This window comes from Eleginops maclovinus, chromosome 16, assembly GCF_036324505.1.
Source record: "Eleginops maclovinus isolate JMC-PN-2008 ecotype Puerto Natales chromosome 16, JC_Emac_rtc_rv5, whole genome shotgun sequence".
Lineage (NCBI taxonomy): Eukaryota > Metazoa > Chordata > Actinopteri > Perciformes > Eleginopidae > Eleginops > Eleginops maclovinus.
Window position 1 is genome coordinate 6,739,100 of NC_086364.1, and position 21,133 is coordinate 6,760,232.

Genomic DNA, 21,133 nt, shown 5'->3' on the forward strand with positions numbered 1-21,133 from the left:
TTTCCTGGTGCCGAGGCCAGGTTTTGAGGGAATTGTTGTTTCAAATCTAGTTTTAAACCCTTCAATCATTCATTCTTTACTGTGCTCATATGTTGCACACTCACAAATTAGAGTGATTAATGCACTGACTAACAATATTTCAGCATGCATTCATCCAATATTTTTCCATATCACCACCATAAGATTTCTTTCTTCTTAAATCAATCCTCATTTGGGCATTTCCTCATCTAACTTTCAATTTCTTTCACTGTCTTAGATTAGTTTCCTTATCTTTTCATGGCTTTGATGTCGTTTTTAGTTTTTAGAACAGTAATAAATGTTTCTCAAATTAAAGCTGATGTGTCCTGTTACTTGACAGAAAAAGATACTGTGTCCCTCATGTTGACCAATTAAAAGATTAAAATTAAATACAAAATAATGATGATATGCCTCTCAACATGAATACAATAAATTAAAGAGTGGGATACTTTATTATTATATATTTATTGAAATGAAGGCAACATACATCAACTACCACAATGCAAACAACATGTAGCATTTAAAGCCACTATGTGTGGATGTTAAACTGTTCCTGCTTTGGCGCCCTCCAGCGGTGGTAGGAGAAACAACACCTGAATGTGTTTCATTCACAATGCTTGATTCCAATTGACAAATAAAATCAAGAGTTCAAATGCCTAAAATATTTCAGAGGTCTTTTAGTCTCCGCTAACATACCGCTGCTCTTAGGGTAACCACTGTGAAAGACAACTGACTATTGCTAAGGACGATCAAGGGACTATGTGCAGTCATGTCAAAGAAAGACCACAATGCAAACTGAATTTAGCCTTTATCCGTAGAAAGAAGTCTAGTTGATTTAACGTCAGCTGTGGACGACAAACATTTGTTTTCATCCATCAGAAAACACAGTGGAATAATAGAATATTCATTTTTATATTTGTATTGAGCAGCAAACATTGGATCCATGATGGCTAAACTGTCACCATAAAGAAAAGAAAAAGTGCGAGGGAAGGAAAGAGGTTAAAAGACAGAGCGCTGTATGTCAGAGAACTAGTAGCTAGACAGACAGTTAGCGAACGTCAATGGGAACACGGTATGGGCTCTGGCAGTGTTTAACGGCTGGTTAATGGAAATCAAAGTAACTGACAGTAACAGAAAAGCCTTGATCAGTGCTTCCGTCATTTTAACTTACATTTCTGTTGCTGCACTTGCCGTTGATTTGAAGTGGAACGGACTATTTTTTCTTAGCAGGAGCAACACGATCATTTTTAAATCAATCAAATAAATCGCAGCTTGTTTGTGAATTCCACAATGGTAACTTCAAAACTGTAGTTAAATGAATGTACTCGACACCACTGCATACAATCACACACATAATGGCTTTAGATAAAGAAATAAACACACATTTGTTTAAGAGTATGTTGCACACTAGCTCAGCTTCAGAGACTTCTTCTCGGTGGCCACACATTACTCTCCGCTGTCTTTGGCCTGCTGCATGAGACATAACACATAAGTCATCATCAGTATTAATGAGACACAGTTTGATACCGGGAGCAGGCGGACTCACCTTCCCCATGTCTCGATTCTTGACTTTCATCTTATTGATCTGGGACTCTGCAATGTCCGCGCGCTCCTCCGCCTCCTCTAGCTCGTGCTGCACCTTCCTCAGCTTGGCCAGATGAGTGTTGGCCTGCTCCTCCTGTCACACCAAAAACTGATTGATGAAAATGCACCAAATATAAAGTATTCTTAAAAAAAAAAAAAGAGTCACTCACAGCTTCCTCGGCATGTCTCTTGTACGCTTTGATCTTCAGCTGGAATTTGTCCACCAACTCCTGCAGCCTTATAACATTCTTCTTGTCCTCATCCGACTGAAAATCAGTAAGAAATACTGATTGGTAGGATACTTGTCTTTAACTTATTCAACTACCTTTCTGAGGTACACTTTGTTAACTTCAGCTACTTTTCAGTTTAAACTTTTTGCTCCCCCTTCCTGTCCATTGAAAACCACAGTGTGTTACGAGGGAAAAGGAGGACGTAAAATTGAAGATGAAGTTACATACTTTTAGTAAGATAAGAATTTGGGACATTACCTTGTTATGGAGTGTTTTCACAGAGTGATACTAGAACTTGGATGTGAATACTTCCTCCACCACTACAGGAATATGGTAGGCCTATGTGAGTTTACCTGATAGGTCAGCTGTTTAATCTTGCGCTCATATTTGCAGACTCCTTTTACAGCGTCCGAGCCGTGTCTTTGTTCTGCTTCAAGCTCGGTCTCCAGCTCTCTAACCTGCAAACAAGCAGTTAAAATATCTTTTAACACTCAATATGTCATATTCTAACACCACGGGTCTCTTTATCAAAACATTAGAAAGAGACAAAGTTGGCTTTATGGGTTCATGGACTTGCAGTCAGTTTCACCCGGTTAAGAATCCTTCATTACTAATCAATCAGGAGGTTTTTACCAGAAGCCAAATTATCCTCTGAGGTCTGTGTCACTCCAAAACAAACATACCTCCTGATTAAAACACTGAATAAAGCAGTTTTCCGTTAAAAATATGTGTTTCTTCATTGGACCCAGGGTGAGTGACTGCTAATGTTTGTTTGTCTGATGACTTAAGATCCACACTTCCCATGACTAAAATCCCAAATCTGGGTAAAATGAAGAGTTAAAACACCCTAATATTTAAAGGTGTATGGTAGAAATAACTGTTGAAGTGAATAAAGAGTACATTTATATCAGCTTTTGGCAGACAATCACAATGCTAAGTTATGCTCACAGGGGATAGGCTACAACGCTAATACAGGTGACTAGATAGAATTCACCGCTACCTTCATTAAGTCAATAAAATATATAACATAGAACTAGTTGTTTTGGGGCATTTTAATTTAGATATTTTTCAGTATTATACCTTTAATTGTCTGTAAACATAACCTACAGCAGAACAAGCTCTGGTCATCGTCATGATTAAGCTTTTTCCTGAAATAGATGGTTGAATAGTAGCAGGTTGTAGAGAACCACAAAGATTGGAACAGAATCTCTGCAGGTTTTATAGGTGATGAGAGTTTACTACTTTACCCTTGCTTCCAGTTTTTGGAGCTGTTTCTTCCCACCCTTCATGGCCAGGTTCTCCGCCTCATCTAGACGCTCCTGCAGATCCTTCACCATCACCTCCAGGTTCTTTTTCATCCTCTCCAGGTGAGCGCTGGTGTCCTGCTCCTTTTTCAGCTCCTCCGCCATCATGGCAGCCTGAAATATGTAAATTAAGAAGCAATTGGATTGTATTTTTGGCGAGGTGAGGGTTATGCAGAAGAGTCCCAACTCTTACATCAGTGATGGCCTTCTTGGCTTTCTCTTCAGCGTTCCTGGACGCTTGAACACTGTCGTCCATCTCTCCCTGAACGTGAGAGAGATCTGCCTCCAACTTCTTCCGACTGTTGAGCAGGCTGGTGTTCTGCAAGACATGTTATTATAGGACATCAAAATGCTCATTAAAAGGAGCATACAGCTTTTACATCAGTAATGTTGTACTGAGGTTTTTTACCGAGATCATTTTCATTATCATGTAGGGGACATTTGTGTGTTCATACTACAGCGTACAAAAGCATGGCAAGATACCAGCAGATTACTAGTCAATAGGAGTTGACCTTTGCATCATGCCTGCTTTTGTTTAGGCTATATTTTGGAGACAATGCCTTCACATGCCTTCTTGTTTTATCACAGTGGGTCCTGAACTCATACGCAGTTTTCAGAGGATGCTGTTGATTAGAGCACTTGAGTACTTTTCGCTGACTGCTACGGGCTTTAAATAGTTGTTCCCTACCATGTTCTGGTTCAGTTAGTTTCCATACCTGATGCTTTCCATTCCCGAGTACGCATGAACTGTACTCAAGACCAGCTTTTCAAGTGGAACCAGGCATGGATTGACAAACCATGTCTAAGTTCATGTTAAATAAGACTAAACTGGACTTTGTGGTCAAGTAGGATTTGCACCAAGGTCCCTAAGGACAAAGCCTAACCCTTAAAAAAATCACAGATAATAGTGTGGATATTGAAATATGGCAGGTTTGTGCAGGATGTCCTCTGTCTCTCGAATATAGATTCTCTCTGACCAATCAGTGGTGTGTAGAGTTTTAACTCCACATTTTGGTATTGTCTCAGCTCACTTTGACTTCAACAAAGGTGGAACAAGCAGATCGACAAGCCCTTCTAATGGAAAGCACGGTTCCGTTTACAATTTTACCATGCAGTGGAACCGAGGTATAAGTTGCTGAAATTGCAGATGAAATCTTTGCACCTGTGAGTGGAGCAGCTGCATCCTCTCGCTGGCGTCCAGCAGCTCCTGCTCCACCAGCTTGCGGCTCCTCTCTGTTTGCTCCAGAGCCACCCTGATCTCCTCCATCTCGGCCTGCAGGAGGTTACTCCTGCGCTCAGACATGGCCACCTGCTCCTTCATGTCGTCTTTGATTCTCAGAACATCATCGAGGTGAATCTGAACTTCCTGTCCAGGATAAAGAAAAGTTAGAAGTTTTAAAGAAGCACACACTGCTCTCTCTTTATAGGAGTCTCGACTGGATTTTGTTTTTCTATATTTAAATACATTTTTCTTTTTAATGACATACTGTTTTCCATGCACTTTCAGCTGCATATTATTATTGTATAATTATTGTTTTTTTATTAGTCTAATGCCACGCCCAGGGACTACTGGTGGAAAAACATGTAACTCGATGTTTTCATACCTTGAGTTGCCCCTGGATGTTCCTCAGTTGTTTCTGGGACTCAGCTGCCTGCCTGTTAGCATGACTCAGCTGGATCTCCATCTCGTTCAGGTCCACCTCCATCTTTTTCTTCACCCTCAGCGCGTCGTTCCTGCTGCGCACCTCTGCGTCCAAATTACTCTGCATGGTGTCGATCACTCGTTGGCTGTTTCTCTTCAGCTGCTCGATCTCTTCGTCCTTCTCCGATATCTTCTTGTCCACCTCATACTTCACCTGGTTCAGCTCCAGCTGAATGCGCAGGATCTTCGACTCGTTGTGCTCCAGAGAGGCCTGAGTTCAGATGGTAGTCATGTTAACCAGAGATTGTGAACTAAGTTTAAATGATACTGTATTAAAGTTCAGAATCAGCTGTTATTTCGACATTTTTCTTCCTTCCTTCAAACATTATTGAACCACAACTGTGCAATATGGAACAAAATATGTGGTTTGCCCCATGCAGTCGACTTTGTGTTAGATTGAAGAGGTTTTGGGGATTTTGGCCTTTGCTGACCATTTACATGCACCTTTTCTGCAGTTTGTAACACACTACAACAAAGCGGAAACCCCCAAAAGCATATAAGGCCCCTTTAAAGCATGAAAGACCACATGATTCTTCCACTGACCTCTGCCTCTTCCAGAGCCGTCTGGGCCTCCAGCTTCTCCTGCTCGGCCTGCTTCTTCGATTTCTCCAGCTCATGTATGGCCTTACCCGTCTCCCCCAGCTGCTCAGTCAGATCCATTATCTCCTCTGGAGAAAAGAAAACAAGGTTTCTTATTAATCTGAATTGAATCTTTGATGATGTCATGGTGTTAGGAGGGGGCTGACGTACGTTGCAGGTTTTTGTTTTCCCGTTTGAGCGTCTCCAGGTGTTCCAGGCATTCTTCAAATGTGTTCTTCATCTTGAAGTTCTCGGTGCCCAGACTGCGAACCTCTTTTATGGCAGACTCCAGCTCCGCCTGACCCTCCTCATGTTTTCGCTTCCACTCAGCCAATACCTACAGGAACATACTACTGATAAGTACTATTTAAAACAATAAGACTATCATTGTCATACATCGTCATTAATAAATGAATTCAAATGTATTTTTCGCATTGAACTTGTTCGGAGATATGGTTTAGGGACATCATTTTATTCACTTGTATTTAAGTTGTGAAATGTATTTTTATTTACATTTTATTTTATAATATCTTTATCTTATTTTGTATTTCTTTAAATAAAAGTATTACATTTACGTCATTTTTTGTTGAATATGTTTCCTCTTCTCTGCCATTCTTGTCCTATTTTGCACACTGGCCTTGAAAAGTTTCAATTGTGTGTTTTCTTTTTCATCCAGAAAGATTTTTAAAAATGGTCCTTGTTTGATTAGGATTATTATGTTAAGCGATGAGGATAGAAACCCATATTAAAAAAACCTGTGTTCCATGGACTAAGCCTTTCTTTCCCTCCTCCGATAAGGTGCAACACACAAATACTTTTCTATTTTAGAATTTTTTACCAAAACATAATTCTATATTCATTACCATTTTACTTTGTTAAAAAAAAAACCTGTGTTGTTCTCATTGAAATGTATGAATTCCATTTACATCATTGACAAATATAACCTTCATACTTTAATTCAAATTCTACCAACTAAACATCTCAATAATCTAATTAGCCTTTCTGAAGGTCTCAAGATCAAAACCTTGTCAAAGTTCCTCTGCTTCTTGTCCAGGACTGCAGCAGCAGCATTGGACCTCTCCACATCCAGCATCAGGTCCTCCACCTCTCCCTGCAGACGCTGTTTGGTCTTCTCCAGAGAGGAGCACTTGGAGTTGATGGCCTCCACGGCTTCTTCTGCATCCTGCAGACGCAGAGCCAGCTTCTTCCTGCAGGAGGACGAGAATTGTAACGAATTTCACACATTTTTATTTTGGTTTCAATTGGTTTTGACTCATGATTTACTATCTTATCATTTCAGATCCTGCCTTTTTCTTGGCTGTTGCTATCAACCTTTGCTCCCTCTCCTGAGCTGCGACTCATTCATGTTCACTTGGAACATGAATGAGACGCTACCAGATTGTTTTGTGTGTTTCTGCCAAGCTCCCTATTGATTCTTCCTCTCTTAGCAAATTTTTGGACACGGCTTCTTTTAGTCTCAGATTCTTCTGCCTTCCCATCTTTGGACTTGTTAGCCTGTGGGAAGGATCTCCAGGATTTGACCGTGACACATAAACTTTCTTTATATTCTGCCTGTTATATTGTCTTGCTTTTGGTTTCAAGTCTGAGAGTATTGGCTGGCTTCTCTTACTTAGCATCCTCCAGTTCTTCGGTGCGTTGGATAGCGTCCGTCTCGTATTTGGTCCTCCAATGAGACACCTCGCTGTTGGCTTTGGACAGGCCGCGGTGCAACTCCCCTTTGGCCTCCTGCTCCTCCTCGTACTGCTCCCTCAGCAGCTCGCAGTCATGTCGAGAGGACTGCAAAGCGTGCACAAGGGCATTCTTTGCCTTTGAAGAAACAAACATCAACACTTAGCTTCATCTTCTTACTTTAAAAAGATCCTAATAATTCTTATATCTGACCTTAACCTCCTCCTCAAGAAGTCTTTTCAGCTCCTCAATCTGCTGAATAAATGCTTGTTTTCCTCGAGTCAGCTGTGACATTAACGATTCTTTTTCCTCAAGCTGGTGAGACATTTCAGCTGCATGATAAATGCATAACAAAATGAGCACTGCCTCGTCTGAGTTTGTGACTAATGCAAAGATGTGAAGAACATTTCCTCACCATTGTCTGTCTGCAGCCGAGCTTTCTGACTGGAAAGGTCATTTATTAATCTCTGTTGCTCCTCCTCTTTGGTTTTTACCTCGTTCAGTTGATCTTCAAGGGAGCGGCACAGTCTCTCCAGATTAATCTTGACATTTGAGAAAAGATAAACATAATCATCATTATTGCATTTACTGAAATTTGAGCTGTTTCGATTGTTGCTATACTAACAATATATAATTGTACTACTCATCTCAGGGTGAATATAGTACTTTGAACACCACTACATTTGTCTGACAGCTTTAGTTACTTTTCAGATTACAGGTTTTCATTTCCTTCCTCTCCATTGAAAAACCATGACTCTTCAGATGTGTTGATTAGGAGTGTGTGGACTTTGCAGGTTAACTCCAAAATCATAATAGAGTCTAGTTAAGTACTTTTAGCACCTTTTTACCGATAAAAGTTAAATAATCTTAGCATGGAGAACTAATAGTGGAGTATTTTACAAATATGCAGTCATACTTTTGCTGTGGTAAAGGATCTAAATAATTATTTGTCAACTGAAATTCCTGCAGAAAATCCAACCTTAGTTTTGGCCAGGGTTTCCATATTGCTTGTGGAGTCGTCCATCTCCAGCCGTAACTCGCTCTTCTCCTTCTCCAGCTTCTGTCTGATCCTCTGGATGTTATCCAGCTGTTCTCCCAGCTCCGCCACACTGTCTGCGTGTTTCTTGCGCAGAGATGCTGACGTGGCCTCGTGCTGCAGCGAGCTCTCCTCCAGGTCTCTCCGCAGTTTGAGGAACTCTGCTTCCCGCTTCTTGTTCATCTCTGCCTGAGCAGCGGTGGCTCCTCCGGCCTCCTCCAGCCTCTCGCTGATCTCTTCCAGCTCCCGGGACAGATCACACCGCTGCTTTTCCACTTTGGCTCGAGCCGAGCGCTCAGACTCTATTTCCTCCTCAAGCTCCTCAATTCGGGCCTGCAGAAGAAAAGTACGAATGAAGTAGCTTTGTGATATCACATCAATCCCAAAGCCAGTAGTTGTAAATTAGTCACCTGCAGCTCTTTTATTTTCTTCTGCAGCTGAGCACCAAGAGTTTGTTCATCTTCTAGCTTTGACTGCACCTGAGAAAACTCAAAGTCTTTCCTGTGAAGTGAAGAGGATATTTTGGAAGTCCATCAATGTTGAAAAGCATTATCTAGCAAAGTGTCTCACAGGAATAGAGACGCTGTATGACGTGAAACAAAATGATGTGGGAAACTCTTTCTCTTTTAATATCTGTCATGCAAAAACCTCCAGCAAATCTGGAATAGATTCAATTATTCAAAGAAAAAAAGCAACAAATCTTTGTTTTAAACAATTCTATCGACTGTCAACTAAGCGAATAACTGACTAATTGTTTCAGTAGTTAAATTGTGAAGTTGCATTACTGTAGGTGGCATTTAAAACATATCTTAGTATTTTTTTTCCCACTCAAACTAATACGTAGTTAAATTATGATAAAAATGATAAAATACTTTTTGTATGCAAATATGAATGGGTATTAAGATAAAAGCAGTTCAGTAAGAAGTACATTTTCTCCCTCTAAATATTTGTATAAAAAATATATAATATACTAATAAAAAGTGCCATGAAAAAAGTACTCTAGTAAAGTACATCAAATGTATACTTGAGTAAATGTATCTAATCATATTCCACCAGTTTGCACACATGCAACCAGAAAGGATGTGAGAAATGTGATGTAAAGCGATGGTTACTAATGTATTCTTTAAGTGACTTCCACCTTACTTTTTAAGCTTTTCGTCCAGCTGCTGCTTCTCGTTCTCCAGATCCATGATGGACTCGTGAGCCAGCTTCAGGTCGCCCTCCAGCTTCCTCTTGGCTCTCTCCAGATCCATGCGGACCTTCTTCTCCTGCTCCAGAGAACCCTCCAGCTGAAGGTCACACAAACACACTGTTATTAAACCCTAACACTAAGCAACTAGCCGTTTACTGTATAGGTCATGCAGCGCTGCAACACAAGTACATTTACTCAAGCAGCAATTTGAACTACTTTACTTAACAATTGTCTTTTAGAGAAAAAAGGAAAAATCCACATCTTAATATACATGAGATGAAATATCCTTTTCTTAAAACAAGGATTATGAATTAGTAATAATGTCAAGATATGGACTGCACAAACATTCTTAAACAATCTACAAGTTACTGTATATCTTTTTACTCTCATCACAAAACAACCACTCGATTACTGAAGAAAATCATCAGCAGGTTATTCCATAATGAAAATTACGATTTGTAAATATTTCCAAATGAGATAGACCTCAATCAACTAAATAAAAAATGAGAAATAACAATCTAATGATCAAATATATAATTTCATTTTCCTGATGATGCTGCTTTTACATTACGTGGCTAATTTCAAATGCAAAAGATTTAGTTGAGTGTTTTCCCGGTGGAGAGTACTTACCTCGTCTACCTGCTGCTCCAGTTTGGTTTTAACTTTGGTCAGGGAGTTTATTTTGTCCTCCTCTGTCTGCAGGTCATCCAGAGTTTGCTGATGAGCCTCCTGCAGCTCTCTCTTCTCCTTCGACAGCTTGGTGATGTTTTCATCCTGGCTCATGATTTCTTCTGTCAGGTTTTTCACCTGAAACCAATATTAACAAATCATGTCGCAATTCCTCCTTGATTTCCTTTATATACATAGGGTTGTGTACATTATTACCTTGTTTTCTACAGCGTGTTTCTCCTTCTCCACTTTGGCTAGAGTGAGCTCCAAATCGTCTATGTCCCTCTTTAGTTCAGAGCTCTCGTCCTCCAGCTTCCTCTTCTTGGCGGTCAGTTCAGCGTTGATCTCCTCCTCGTCCTCCAGTCGCTCCGTCACCTCCTTCAGTTTGGCCTCCAGCTGGATCTTGCTTTTGATGAGTCCTTCAGACCTCTCTTCTGCATCCTGGAGGTTGTCTGCCTCCTGTTATAAAGTAAGCAGTAATTACTGCACCAGTAACACAGCTAAACCCTTTCAAATAGCAATAACAATGTGACCTTCTAAACCTGGAACTGACTCAAAAAGACCCCAAAGAAACACCAAATGTCTACAAAAAGACAACAAATAGACTCAAAATGACTACAGAAAGACACAAAATAAAAACACAGACAACAAAAACAACTACAAAGAGACACAAATAATCACAAGGTGACCCACCATGACTTTAAAGATACATAAAATGACTAAAAGCAGACACCAAACAGCTCCAAACCCTGACTTCCTCTGCCTCTTATCACTTACTGACTGGACTTGCAGGAGGAGGTCATTCTTCTCTTGTACTACGGAGACCATTTTCTCCTCGAGTTCCCTCCGCCGGTTTTCTGATTTGGACAGATCCTCTTTGAGTTTTGTGAAATCCACCTTCATCTGGATCATTTCCTTCTCAGTCTCAGCGCTCTTCAGGAGAGGCTTGAGCTTAAAGTACAGCTTCATCCACGGCCAGTGTTTCACATTCATAAAGGAGCGGAAGTTATACTGGATGGTGTAGATCGCCTCCCTGTCAAAGTCAAATTTGGATTACTTTACGTTAAAATTCAGACTATGATTTTATTTGAAATACATAACACACATACCGGTATGTATTTTAACCACAAATTAGAAAAATGTTATATGGCAAGCTGTTTTGCCCTTTGATGGAGCTGACTAGTATCCATTTAATTTTCACCAGTGAAAAACACATTGCAATATTTCTATTTTACTAGATCAAATATTAATTTAGGATATCTGAAAAGATTTCAACCCTTTAGAAATCTTTAGATCACCATCTCCTTTTTTACTTTAGTAACAACAACTAACACAGATAACCTGAATTTTCAAAAGATTGTTACGTTTAAAAAATTACATTTTAGCTTTTAGATATAACTTGATACTGATTGAAATTATAGGTCATTTTCACAGATTTTGAATGTGAAATGTGTTTTTTTTTTATGTGCCTGAGCAATATGCAAACTTCTCTTATGATATTTGAATTGTAAATCTGACTTTTTTTCTGAATTAAAATCCAATTGTTATACGTTCAAATTTAATTTTCATGTCTAACAATTGTGTTCCAGATATCTCAAATGCAATCATAGATATCTGTAATTCCATTCTATTAGTTACAGATCTTGGCAGTGATATACATATTTGGTTTAAAACTAACTGCATTTAAGCTAGCTACATACAGTACCTTTGAATGCTATACGACATGTGACCTCAATATTACTGTAGATACAGTTTAAAACTAGGAAAAAATGATTGTTATCAAGAATAAACAATTCAACTTGTTGGAAATCTAATAGTTACAATTACATTACTTTTCTTTTACTTCAAACACTACTGATCAAATATTAAAACGGCTTGCCACAAAAGTAAAGAAAAGTTTCATTTTTACTTTCTGGCCATCATCTTCTCGTACTCCAGGCGGATGAGGTACCCGCGACACAAAGCCTGGGTGGAGGTCATCACCTGTGCCAGCCTCTCATCCCTCATTTCCTCCAGAGCACCCAGCAGACCAGCTTTAAAAAACACCTGAAATGAAAGGTAAATATTAATCTGCCAAAGCTTATGTAGTCTCTATGATTGAAAAGTAACAAATGCAAACCTTAGTGTGTCCAAATTTGTACTGGGTGTGGTCCACGTCGATGGAGCTCAGCAGTTTCTCTGCGGCTTTTTTGTTATCCATGAACTGTTTCTCTGGAACAGCACTGGCGTTCAGGATCCTGTATCTGTAAGAGGAATAACCAGAAGTCTCAGTTTAAGACAGGAAATCTAAAACTACCAGAGGCTTAGAAGGATCTTTTTTTAATACTGTAGGCAAGACAAGTCAATAACTTACACTTGTGGTTCATCTTGTTAAAAACATACTTTTATTACAGGCTTTCATTCGAATCACTACCTTTGTTCTCCAAATTCTTAATTGTGAAAATCACTGTTAACTGGTGGCTACTGCTATGTATACATATCTAAATACCTTATTATTGTATGCACCATAAAAGTTTATATTAAAGCAAGGCACTTTAGGCCGACCTTCAGTTATTGTGGGCCAGATTAATATATTCCCAAATAGTAATCTCTTTTTCAGCTAAAGAGTGGCGTGAAGAATGTGAAAAGCCTCCTGATTTAAATCCAAAACCTTACCTCTGCTTAAAATCCCCGTAGAGGATTCTGCTTGGAAATCCTTTCCTGCAGATCCGGATTCCCTCCAGCACGCCGTTGCAGCGAAGCTGGTGTATAACCAGCTGGTTTTCCATATCACCTAGGACGAACGCAATAATTAGTTTATTTCCAGTGTTTCATACAACGTATGTCATAATGAGCAAATCTAACATACCTGGTGTTTTGGTCTCATTTGGTATCAAACAGCGGACAAAGTGAGGATGAGTGGTTCTCAGATTCGTCATGAGCTTCCCAAGATTCTCCTGGAACAAATTAAAAAGGTGAATTTTGTCCCACTTTTCTATTATTGTTAAAGTTAATATACAAATATGTGAATTATACAAATGCAATATAAAGTGTAATAGTTAATATACAAAAAAATTCAGCCACCATGTAATGCACTGTAAGAGAGAATCCCTACCTCTAAAACCAAACATCATGTTATGGTAAGAATTTATAAATAGCATTAAACTCTTTTTCTTATCTTCATTAAATAATTGAGATACATGTTAGCTAAAGATGTTAGCATCGCTAAACTGATGGTAACCGTGCTAAACATCACACATTTAGCATTGTTTTGGTTGACATGATGTTGTTAGCATTTAGCTCAAAGTATAGCTGCTAGCATAATCAACTTGGTCTTGCTACAAAGGAAACTGGTCAAGTGTTTAAAAAAAACATTGTAAAAACTTAGATTTCCATTAAGGCTTGGGTCTCTTACCCTGAACAGCGCTGACACAGTTTGGAAAGATGCTCCTTTTTTCTTTGCTCCTTTTTTGGTTCCACCTGCAGCAGCTTCTGCATGAATGATACATTGAAAACATACTAAAACATAGGAACACTAGCCCCTCAGTTTTATGGATACTTCTATTTGCATACAATATTTCTCCATTTGCAAAGGGTGTAGCTATAAAGTACATTCACTTGTGAAAATGTGAATATTTTCTTTTTATTCCACTTTCTACTTTCTTCTTCAGGAGATAAGAGACTGTATTTTTTACTTTACTACTCAAGTTACTTTATTTTTGAATTTGCATTAAAGAAATAAGAAAAGTTAAATTGTTAAAGGCATAGCTCCAGCTTCACACATTTCTGTATGTGTTATTATATAATCTTAATGCAATTATAATGATGAGATTTGGTCAAATCCAACATTGTGACGGCCTCACTCACAAAGAACAAATTGATTAATGGAAGGAACACATCTGCAGATTACTTTGTAAGGAAAATGATAAAGAAAGAACATTCAACTTGATATCATAAAATTATGTCAACTACATTATCCTGATATCATACTTTTACTTGAGTAATAAATGATGTACTTGCAGAACTGAAATATTCAGGAGAACCTACAATGTGTAAACACTGGAACCCACCATCTGATCCGGAGAAGCTAGCATAGAGCATGGCCAGTATTTTGACAGAGGACTTTTGGTAAAGCTGCACCACAGACTCGCTCAGAGGGTCTTTGTTCTTCTCCAGCCAGCCGCTGACGTTGTAGTCCACATTCCCGGCGTAGTGCATGAGACTGAAGTGAGCCTCCGGCTTTCCTTTCACTGTTTTGGGCTTCAGGAAGCAGCTGTTCTTCCCCAGGTGTTGGTCATACAGTTTGTTCTTGAAAGAGGTGTCTGATGATTTTGGGAACATGCACTCTTCCTCAAGGATGGAAAAGATCCCCATTGGCTAGGAAACAAGCGTTCCATCAACTCATGTAATGAAAGGTATTGACACATTTCATGGTTCTTGTTCTTTACTGGAGTTTTTTCCATTTTATGCAAAGTTATACTTCCACTCCACTATCTTTAACTAATGGTTTAAATGCAGGACTACTTCTTCAAGCACTGCACAGTTGTTATTTCTAATAAATGAAATGGTGTACCATACCTTTTCAATGAGCTCAATGCAGGCTGCTAAGTCCATACCAAAGTCAATGAACTCCCAGTCAATCCCTTCCTTCTTGTACTCCTCTTGCTCCAACACAAACATGTGGTGGTTGAAAAATTGTTGCAGTTTCTCGTTGGTGAAGTTGATGCAGAGTTGCTCCATGCTATTGTACTAAAGAGGAACCGTGAAAAGATCATTTTTTTAAATGTGTGAAGGAAAATGGAAATATATTCAGAAGACTTTAAACACCAACATCAAAGATCTCGAATCCTGCGATGTCGAGAACACCAATGAAATGTTGTCTGGGTTGTTTTGTGTCCAGCTGCTTGTTAATTTGTATCACCATCCACAGAAACATCTTCTCATACACGGACTTCGCCAAGGCACCGATAGAGTTGTACACCTGGAAAAAGAAGGAGTTACAGACTGAGCTGTTTCTTCCTCTTCATTCTTCAAAGGTAAGAAACTAGTGGAGAGTAACATATTTGACTTTGGTTTAAACGCTTGAATTTGAGAGTGTTAAGAGCACTTTTAAAAGATATTTGAGGGGACAGAAAGCAATATTATTCTCATATTTATTTTAGTGTCAAATGGTTTGCAGTGGATGACCTACAGGCCTCATTTCTATTTTCTCTAAAAATATGGGCTTCAACAGTTAGAAAATAACTGTGATTTATTTTTCAGAACATGCAGTTTTTAAGTGTCTAAAATATAGATCTTTCCTACTTTCACCCTAGTGAATAGGGGTTTGAAATTGTATACATTTCTGACAGTTTTATGATCATTTATCCAGTTGTATTCTCACTATGTCACATGCACATAAATGTTCTCTGATACCTTGCTATTTAAAACTCCTCTTTATATAAAAGATCTTCTCTCTTCATCATTTATTATACCTTGCGGTCGATAAAATATGGTGATAAGGATACAATCAAACAGATGGCTATGGATGTTGTTTTGCAGTGGAGTATTATATATAAGCATAGGAAGTTATTTTTATTAGAAGTCTTTTACCTGCTGCACATTTTGTCCTTTGGTGACATACTCGTTTCCAACCTTCACTCTGGGATAGCAGAGCGCCTTCAGCAGATCTGCAGAGTTCAGTCCCATCAGATACGCTGCTTTATCAGCTTCTGCAAAACACAATTAAACAAATGTTTTATTTTTCTGATTCCTTAATGTGCATGTCAGTGTTCATTTTGATGGATGAGCCTTACCCTCAGTGCCATCTGGCTCCGCCTGCTCCTCCCGCTGCTTCTGCTTAAACTTCATGTTCCCATAATGCATCACAGCGCCAGTCAGCTTGAAGATGGACATTTTGTCTTCAGCCGCGAAACCTAGAATATCAATGGCCTCCTGTGTCGTAAGAAGAATACAAACTGTTGGTAAAGTAACTTAAAAGATAATCTTCTTGACCTTTAATGACCTTTCTAACCAACTCACATCTGTCGCCATTAACTCATCGGCGTCGTTTATGCTTTTGACACTGATTTCACCCTGACTGATGAAGGCAAAGTCGTAGGGATTGGTGGTGATGAGAAGCAGATCTGAAGGAAAACAATATATAAATCTAAAATATCTTACATTTGAAAGTCTGAGTAAGAACAAGAAGTAAAACCAAGATTACCGATCAGTTCAGGCTTCTTGTTGCAGGTCAGCTGGTAAAAAATATGATAACTCCTCTCAGCCGACAGCTGAAATGTCACTCTTGACTTCTCCAGCAGATCTTTAAAGGAGAAAATGTAAAATCAAGTTCGTGAAACAACAACATTTGTCAATGTTTTGTACAGTTCGTGTAAACGTACATGTTTCAATATCTGCAGATGCCAGTTTACCACTTGTGCCAAAGTGTATCCGGATGAATTTACCCTGTTTTAAAAATAAAAGCAAATCAATTATAGATAGCTTTATCGGCATGACCATATCAAGACACAGTATTGCCAGAACAAATTGTATAAGGTCATACAACAGCAGAACATACCAATTATATGTAATATACATTCAAAAGAAAATATGACTCGGATTCTGACTCACAAAGCGAGAGGAGTTGTCGTTCCTCATCGTCTTTGCGTTCCCAAAAGCTTCCAGCAGAGGGTTGGCCTGGATGATCTGATCCTCCAGAGTCCCCTGTCAAAGAGCAAACATGTAAATCGGACACCCACTCACCTCTGAAAATCAAAAACTGACTCTATTTGCTGCACAGCTTCTCAAATGTTGTCCTGAACTCACCTTCATTTTACCGGCTGCCTCCTTTTTCTTGTCTGCAGACACGGCGATTGTCGCAAAATACTGAATGACACGTTTGGTGTTGACAGTCTTGCCTGCACCGGATTCTCCGCTAAGCAAAAAAAAAAAAGACTAGTTATTTATAAATATTTTTTACAGATTTATGTTTCAATAGTACGGAAACCCATAGAGTCAAATAACGAAATGGTATTACGGTGGTCCATTTTGAATTATCGTAATAGATATACAGTGGGGCAAAAAAGTATTTAGTCAGCCACCAATTGTGCAAGTTCTCCCATTTAAAAAGATGAGAGAGGCCTGTAATTTTTATCATAGGTATACCTCAACTATGAGAGACAGAATGAGAAAAAAAAATCCGGGAAATCACATTGTAGGATTTTTAATGAATTTATATTCAAATGATTGTGAAAAATAAGTATTTGGTCAATAACAAAAGTTCATCTCAATACTTTGTTATATACCCTTTGTTGGCAATGACAGAGGTCAAACGTTTTCTGTAAGTCTTCACAAGGTTTTCACACACTGTTGCTGGTATTTTGGCCCATTCCTCCATGCAGATCTCCTCTAAAGCAGTGATGTTTTGGGGCTGTCGCTGGGCAACACGGACTTTCAACTCCCTCCAAAGATTTTCTATGGGGTTGAGATCTGGAGACTGGCTAGGCCACTCCAGGACCTTGAAATGCTTCTTACGAAGCCACTCCTTCGTTGCCCTGGCGGTGTGTTTGGGATCATGTCATGCTGAAAGACCCAGCCACGCTTCATCTTCAGTGCCCTTGCTGATGGAAGGAGGTTTTCACTCAAAATCTCACGATACATGGCCCCATTCATTCTTTCCTTTACACGGATCAGTCGTCCTGGTCCCTTTGCAGAAAAACAGCCCCAAAACATGATGTTTCCACCCCCATGCTTCACAGTAGGTATGGTGTTCTTTGGATGCAACTCTGCATTCTTTCTCCTCCAAACACGACGAGTTGAGTTTTTACCAAAAAGTTCTATTTTGGTTTCATCTGACCATATGACATTCTCCCAATCCTCTTCTGGATCATCCAAATGCCCTCTAGCAAACTTCAGACGGGCCTGGACATGTACTGGCTTAAGCAGGGGGACACGTCTGGAACTGCAGGATTTAAGTCCCTGGCGGCGTAGTGTGTTACTGATGGTAGCCTCTGTTACTTTGGTCCCAGCTCTCTGCAGGTCATTCACTAGGTCCCCCCGTGTGGTTCTGGGATTTTTGCTCACCGTTCTTGTGATCATTTTGACCCCACGGGGTGAGATCTTGCGTGGAGCCCCAGATCGAGGGAGATTAGCAGTGGTCTTGTATGTCTTCCATTTTCTAATAATTGCTCCCACAGTTGATTTCTTCACACCAAGCTGCTTACCTATTGCAGATTCAGTTTTCCCAGCCTGGTGCAGGTCTACAATTTTGTCTCTGGTCTCCTTTGACAGCTCTTTGGTCTTGGCCATAGTGGAGTTTGGAGTATGACTGTTTGAGGTTGTGGACAGGTGTCTTTTATACTGATAACGAGTTCAAAAAGGTGCCATTAATACAGGTAACGAGTGGAGGACAGAGGAGCCTCTTAAAGAAGAAGTTACAGGTCTGTGAGAGCCAGAAATCTTGCTTGTTTGTAGGTGACCAAATACTTATTTTACCGAGGAATTTACCAATTAATTCATTAAAAATCCTACCATGTGATTTCCTGGATTTTTTTTTCTCATTCTGTCTCTCATAGTTGAGGTATACCTATGATAAAAATTACAGGCCTCTCTCATCTTTTTAAATGGGAGAACTTGCACAATTGGTGGCTGACTAAATACTTTTTTGCCCCACTGTATCTCCTAAGTTTTGCCAAGTTTTGCTTGTTTTTTTCATCAGTAAAACAGGAGGAAAAGTCATTAAATAGATGTCTTTTTCATTGTAAAATATTAAAAACAGACTTGTGAATGCTTGTTAATTGCGCCTTGAATCTTCGTTTGTTTCAAATTTTAATTATTTTATCCCTGAATACAGGTACAAATGTTTGACAGGATCACATGTTAACTGTTGTTGTTGTTGTCTTTGTTTTTGTTTGTTGCTATATGTTGAGAGTCCACAGAGAATTTAAAACATACAGATGAAAACATTAACGCTTTTAATCCTATTTAGAACATTGCAGGTGCGCTACAGCCTGTTGTGGCCGAAATAAGTATTGCAACAACAAACACCTTTAATTTTCTCCTTTTCTCTTTTTAAGGAACGGAGTGGAGACAATATCATTTTTGATTAGTCTTTTAAATGGATCACTTAAATTATTTTTGAAGTACTTGCCTCACAGCTTCCGTCCAAACGTCTACAGATAGATAAGCAAAATCTCTGCTACACTTACGTGATGAGAATTGACTGATTTTCACGATCTGAGGACACAAAAGTAGACACATGATGAAAAAGAGGAATTGAATTATTTAGCTGAATTGCTGTTCGGGCTACTAATTTACCGGTGAGCATGAACTGGTAGGCGTTATCGGACAGGGCGAAGATGTGAGGGGGTACCTCCATCCTCTTCTTCCCTCTGTAGGCCCGCACCACCTCAGGGTTGTAGACCGGCAACCATTTGTATGGATTCACAGTCACACAGAACAGCCCGGAGTAGGTCTGCACAAAGAAGAAAAGATCCTGAAATATCTGTAGTGGATTGCTATAAAATGTTGCACAGGCATTCATGTTCTCCAGAGGATAAAACCTACTGATAGTGTTCATCATCTGATATTCACCAGGTTACAAACACTAGATTCACATGACTTTTATAAATGCTCCGTCCTTCAGTACTCAATCCCATAAATCTAAACATGAGCAGTCAGCTGTGATGACAGTGACAGATGGCGGTTAATATGAATATCCAGCATGAGCAGAATGTATTCATGCATGTTAAAAAGATTAACATCTTCAATAGAAAAAAATTGTGTATTCAAAGATGGACTTTATTTTTTAAATCTATATTCCTATGTGCCAAAGTCAAAGATCCTATCTGCAGTTGAATGGTTGAACTCAGTGTCATTTTAAAGCATTAATGTCTAATTGCTGTCGTGTATTCTGCATTTTTGACAAAAAACATATTGGGTACCTTTCCTGCACATGAGTTTAATTTCTTTTTACTTTTCCTCTGTTTGACTTTCTGTTTTTCAAATTGCAAATAAAACATACTTAATAGAATATAACCTTTCAATCCTGCAACAGAAAGTGTGTCACAGAGCACAACTAGCATATCAGAAAATAGTGCAAATCTCATAAATTAGATAACAAAGAATATCATTTTGAAATAACACATTTTGAATAACAATTACAGCCAATACAAAATAAAACGTTTTAAAAATAATAGTAAACTTCCGTTTAAATGATCTATAGTATACTAATTTAATGTAATCAAAAATAAAACACAAGCTGCAGAACTGTGTAATTTCCTTATATAACTGCAACAAGTGGATCTCACAATCTCACGTAAAAAAAACCATTTCTAAATCCTGCACCATCATTTCTAGGTTCAGTTTTTGTATCCAGATTGTTTCATTTGCTGAAAGACTCACGTAGATCATCCACGCTGTGTAGCGCTCCTTCAGGTTGAACAGCACTGCCGGCTCGTGGAGGTGCGTCATCATCACCATGTCCTCAATCTTATCGAACTTGGGCGGGTTCATGGGGAACACTTGGTCTTCCCTGACAGTTAAAGTCTGGAAAGCAAAACAGAGTATAATGCTTCCAATTTTAAAGTTGAAAAATGGGTACACCTTCAATTTGATTTTCACCTATTTCTTGAGCTATAAAAAAATAATGTGATTTTTTTTATTTTCTAATAAAAATATTACATGCAAAGAGCTCCAGGGCAGTCAAAAGCCAATAAGTTCTGCAGATATTTTATTGCTGATTTTACAGACACACTGAAGCTGCATAAAATCTTTCACATAACAATGCAATAAAGTCCTAAAGGACATCCCAGAAAACAGGAAAAATCATATCCACGGCCTGTTTTCAGTATCTAATAAATGGTTAATCTGTCAACACGACCCATCAGTCCACCCACTCTGTCATCCACAGTCTTGACAGTGACATTGCCGTCCTCCTTGTCCTGGATCTCAGCCTTCACATACAGCTCTTTCTCATCGCTGACAAAGCACTCCGTCTTGTTGTCAAACGGCCGAGCCTGGGTCTCTGTCCTCTCCCTCTCAGACTTTCGGAGGAACTGGGCAGCAGGCCCAAACATAGACATTTCCCCATCTGTGCTCATTTTTGAAAATCCTCCTGAATCCAAGACCAAAAAGCACCATGAAGCATCTTTTCAATTCTTTCATGCTCTG

General features: G+C 39.1%; 1 pseudogene; it reads right to left on the reverse strand.

Annotated features, from left to right (window-relative positions):
- Nucleotides 1-1,419: 1,419 nt before the first annotated feature.
- LOC134877882 (myosin-1B-like) lies at nucleotides 1,420-21,063 on the reverse strand (annotated as a pseudogene).
- Between the last annotated feature and the right edge of the window lie 70 nt (nucleotides 21,064-21,133).